Source organism: Vigna unguiculata, chromosome 4 (assembly GCF_037176805.1).
Source record: "Vigna unguiculata cultivar grain cowpea cultivar isolate G323 ecotype 2 chromosome 4, ASM3717680v1, whole genome shotgun sequence".
Classification (NCBI taxonomy): Eukaryota; Viridiplantae; Streptophyta; class Magnoliopsida; order Fabales; family Fabaceae; genus Vigna; species Vigna unguiculata.
Window position 1 is genome coordinate 42,056,490 of NC_140795.1, and position 6,000 is coordinate 42,062,489.

Below are 6,000 nucleotides of genomic sequence, written 5' to 3' on the forward strand. Positions count from 1 at the left end.
GACGACATTATAATACTTGGATTTATCATTTCTATATATGTGTCTGAATGCTATAGGCTTCCTCCAATGGGGGATATGGAATTCATTCTATCCTAATAGTTCCTTCATTATCCCACTATCTGATATTTTAAGATTGTCTAACTCAATCCACGTACAACTTTGTTAAAAGACGATGAAGACAACCATGAGCGTGTGTTCGATATATATCATCGATTTTCACCAGCTTTTATAAATTAATAATTGCGACGTTGAAAAGACTGGACTAGATTATCCTATATTTAAAACAAGTTTGATATGTGTTTACGTTGTTTTGTAATTAGAAACCTAAGTATATGTTTTCTTATAACTTAAAAAAGAATATTATCCGTATCTGTCGTGGTTAGTTTATAGGAAGAAGTTGAACTCATAATTTATTTCTTTCAAAATTTTAAATCAATTTTATATTTTTCAAATGATATAGTCTTTAGTGTCATAGTTACGTGAAGAGTTAACCATTTTCCTTCGGATGGGCCTGTATGAAAGCGATACTCCTTTGCACTTTGTTGGCATTGATCGAATATGAAGCCATGCATTCATGGAGGTATGGACCCTTCATCTCGAGACTAGTCTTCAATTTCCTCGAATCTTGACAAGTATGTGACGACAAGATTGCCATGTGTAAAGCAAAAACATGACTCAAAATTATTAATCACACTGACTCATTTGGAGATGTTCATTGCTCACCACGTACTCCTCGTGCAAAATCATCTCAAACATTATTAAACGTGGAGGAAGACCAATCATGAAGGTCGTGTGTTTGATTTCTTTGATATTTTTATAAGCTTTGTCATTAATTATAAATCTTTTTAAACATCAATCTTATTTTTCAAAATTGTTAGCAGAAGATCAAATCTATCAAATCTACGACCTTTATCTTTCATCTTTCCATCTAGCCACCTAATTACCAATTCATTATTTTTGTTAAGATTGTAAATGATATTATTCTTCTATCAAAAATTGACTCCGATTGTGTTTATAAAGTCTCTAATTTCTACATTCACAACTCTGCACTGCAAAATCTATTCTGAGTTGACAAAGTTTGTGTTGCAATTACACTACTAAGATTTAAGTTCTTCTTCCACTTTAGACCAAATATAAACATTGATTATTCAAATCTTGGTTCTTCTTCTTCTTTGGAAAGTCAAGGGCCCTTCTGCTCAACATTTTATCTGGAAAGTTTTTTTGAACAAAGCTGCTATAAAAGATAAGTTGGGTAGAAGGGGAATAAATATAACTGATAGTTTATACAATATGTGTAGTTTAGTTGATGAATCCAACACTCATTTATTTTTTACTTGTGATGTGGCCATTGGGGTGTGGAACATGTGCAACAAATGAATGGGTGTTAGCAATGTCAATCATTTCATGCCAAGACAACACTTTAATCATTTTTATCTTTTTGGTCTAGATGGTAAACAAAATAATGCATGAAAATTATTGTGGATGGCAGTAGTTTGGGTTATCTGGAAACAAAGAAATAACATTATTTTTAGTGGTGGAACGGTCGACGTTATAGAAATGTTCACTGTTGCACAATTGAAAACATGGGGATAGATAACTACTAAATTTTCAAAAGCACAATTTTCTTACTCTGATTGGTGTTTTAATCCTTTTTCATGCCTAAAATCTATAAGGTAGTATGGGATTATCGCGACTGTAGGCATGAAAAGTATTATTAGATTCTTAGGTATAATATATGCATGGTTCTATGTTTCCACTCTACCTATCAATGTCAAAACTTTTGCTTACTACGACTTTTTTACTATAATTTTGTGTTTTCCTTCGAGATAAAACTGATGGTTGAGCAGTGCGATGAGCATATAAGAAAATACAAATTAAAGACATTGGTAATTGGCTGTGGTGGACATTATCTAAAGAGGAATGTTGATAGACCAATGCATACATAGACACCTACGAGAACTAAAACATATTTGCAGACACTCATTGACAGAACACGAGCAAAGCATAATTAGAAAGATTATTTTGTGGGGGATTGCTGTCAAGACATGATACATTACATCAGCCATACTACAATTAGACTCAACCTTGCTATATATGGTGTTTAAATTTACAATTGGACTGTTCTGATGGATGAATATAAGTTAGGATTTTTTGACTTATAAATGCACCGATCATTTTGTATTGTAGGTACATTATATTATGAAAACTTTTTATATTTGTATACGGGTTGGAGCACCCCTAGTGCTCCAAAATATACATACACACACACACACACACACACACACACACACACACACATATATATATATATATATATATATATATATATATATATATATATATATATATATATATATATATACTTGTTCATAAAAAAAGAGATTAACTTTGTGTTTGGATGAGGGATTTCAAATATTTCAAGAAATTCAAATACATTGTATTTGAATTACTTACAATTAATTTTCTTTCATTTCTTAAATAGTTTGTTTGGATTGAGTAATTGAATTGTCTTAGATATTAATTTTCTTGTTTAGATAAAGCAATTTAATTCTAGTCAACTTTTGGTCTAGGTTAACTCCTGAAGATTTAACTTGGGTCGACTAGGCCCAACCTTTAGTCAGGGTTGACTCATCTCAACCTTCAACTAAGGTCGATTAATTTCAATCTTCAACTAAGGTCAATTGATTTCAGGCCGACTCGACTCGATCTTTAGCGTGAGCCAATTCGGCTCGACCTTCACACGAGCTGACTTGGCTCAAACCTTTGGTCTGGCCGACTCAGCTTGACACTCGACCTAGGTCGACTCAACTTGACCTTCTATGTAAGCTGATTCAGCTTGACTATCGGTCCAAGCCGACTGAGGTCGACCATCGGCCAAGTCAACTTGGCTTCACCATCGACTTGGGTTGGCTTGACTTGACCTTCAACCTGGGCTGGCTCAGCATGACCTTCGACCCGAGTTGACTCAGATTGACCTTCAGCACTAGTCGAATCAAATCGACCAACGACCTGGGTCGACTCAGACTCGGCCATTGGCCCGAGCCGACTTAGCTCAAACGTCATCCTAGTTTGACTCGGCTTAACCTTCATGAGTTAAGTTATATTGGAGTGAGAATGAGTGGATTTCAAATTTTTTATATTTTTGAGTGTATTTTAAATTCTTCTGTTTTATTCATTTGAAATACTTTCCTAAATTTCTTAAATTTGAATTCTTTCTAATTTTTTTATCCAAACAAGTCAATTTTTGTGTTAAAAATTTTAAATTCTTCAAATAAATTAATCACCCCTCTAAATTACCTCATCTGATTCATGTTATCAATATTGAGTTTTAACTCACAAAATCGTTTGAGTTTACGTTTCTACATCAAATGTTCGAATTGATTTGGAAGTAAACTCAATTTAAAATATGTAAGCTCGGATAAACTCGTAAGTTCATAATTGCGTTGTTGAGTTCAAAGATACCATTATTGTCATTTGGTGTGCGAAAATAAACAAAAGTTATTGAAATTATGATTCCTTATGCTCCTCCTCTAATGCTTGCAGATTAGGGTTTCTTCTTTTTTTCCAATACTCGTTGTAGCTCCCTCTATTAGTCACCTCATCGTTCTTCTATTCTTCATGTCATCGTTCGATCTATTTGTCATGTACATTGTTTATTATTGGATCTTGAACTAATTCATACAGTAGCGAATAGAGTTGTGGAACATTCTCTTCTTATCAATCAATTTTATTAAGAAACTGAGTTAAAACTACTATAAATTTCAAGAATCTATTAACCAAGATGCTTATTGTAATAAGACATGCATACACAGAATGAAATTACAAAAGATAACAAGCATACTATAGAACTCACATCCAAAACAGCACTTCAATATGCTGCAAAACCATGACACGTGATTGAAACCCATTTTTACAGTTTCGGCTTAACATCTCAGAAAGCTCAAACAGTGAGTTTAAGATCATGTATAGGGAAATCACCAACCACGTTTTTTGCATTTGAACAATGTGTACCTAAAATCGTAATTTTTGAAGAAAATGAAATTGAAATGAACAACGAAAGTTCTTAACCCTAGTTCTTCGACTTTGTTATTGTCTGGAAGGTGTGCAGGAACTAGGAATCAACTTGCCACCCCTTTGGTGAACAGAGTCAATTTTTGATTTGGAAGCCTTTCCTTTTTGCCTGTGGTTGCCATTTCATAGTCCTTTAAGCTGACATCAGTGGGATATTCGACAGGATCAAGAAGAAAACGTTGAAACTATAAAGCAAACTACGATGTTTAGGTCAATAAAAAGTTCAGACGCGTGACTTTAAATATCAAGGTCGGGTTTCATCACTATGATGTACCAGTACCATGTTTATTTTCATGATAAAATTGTTGACACGTTGACGTGATGAACATGAATTAACTTTTCCAATGATACGGACCTAACATGACAATGATACTTTTTTCTTTCTGGTGGCACATTGATCGTACAATTATGGACCCTTCTCTTCTGATTCCAGTTTTTGGCGATGAATCTTCAATTTCATTAAGCTTGATCGTCCAAGTATGTGACGACATTAATGCTAGGGTTTATCATTTTTACGTGTCTGAATCTTAGGCTTCCTCGCATTGGGGAATTGGAATTCACTCTATCTACATTGTTTGTTCATTATTACACGATATGATAGTTTAAGATTGTCCAATATAATCCTCGTACAACAGACATTGTTAAAGGTTGATGAAGATAACCATGAGTGTGTGTTCCATATGTTTGCTGATAAAAGTTGACTAAATAACTTTATATATATGAAGAAGATAGTCTTATAAGAATTATGGGCGGTTAAGCACACAAAATACATTGTGAGTTTTGTAGAAGTTTATAATTATTATAACTGGTGTTCATGTTGATATAGCAATAGCTATAAGATATAATTACGTTTTTAAAAATAACTGTAAATGAATACTTGCAGTAGTTTTATTGTTGAGCCTTATTTTATCTCATGCTGCTTTCAATTCGAAATACTCAAGATCTCTAATGTATTTCTACCAAAGTCAAAAAATAAATATCCCAACTGAATTCAAAATAAGGCTTTTTTTATTTTTGGGTCAATTTGACCTTAAAATTGTAAAAATGGGTCCATTTAATTTTTATTTGTAAAACAGGGACAAGTCGATAAGATGCATAACGACATTACAAAAGAAGTCATCATGTATTTTGCCGATTTTTATTTTTTTATTTTTTAAAAGTAAAATCGTCCTTTATCAAGACGGTTTTAGTAATGTATAAAGTGAAGTCGTGGTTCCCTATAACGACTTCACTTCAGATAATAAAAAACATCTCTCGTTTTCAATTCCAATGACATGGATCTACAGTGGCCAACTTAAATGCATTTGTTAACATTTACACTTTCAAACATTCATTGGGTCTCTCAAAAAGTTGTATTGGTTCTCGAAAAGAGCAAATTGGCCGGCCGCTTCTTAATAAAACTGTGAAGTTGCAACATTTATTGCAATTTTTAGGAAAATAAAGCGAAAAGTGAAGTTATCAGGGTACATGACGACTTCACATTTTTATATATATCGAAACCGTCATCCATCATAACAATTTTGCTTTTCTAAAAAAAAATGATAGAACAGATGACGACTTTCCTTGTGATGTCGTCCTCTACCATAACGACTTGTTCCTATTTTAAAAAAAGAAATTTCAACAAACTTATTTTTACAATTTTTACTTTAAAGGAACCCAAAAATACGAAAAAGTCCCAAAATAAACATCAATCAAGCACTTAGAATCTAAAACGATACACATACCCGACCACGAAGCTAAAGTCACACCATGAAAGTAACACTCACACCGTGAAGTAACGTTGATACCAACAAAGAAGCACTTAGAAGGAGTGAAGCTTGGAATTGGCCTATGCGAGAATGAGAGTTGAAGATTCTTACGGAAATAATCCTCTTACTATTAGAGTTCAAGCTAATACTTTTTAGCTTTGTTTTGACGTTAGAAAATATT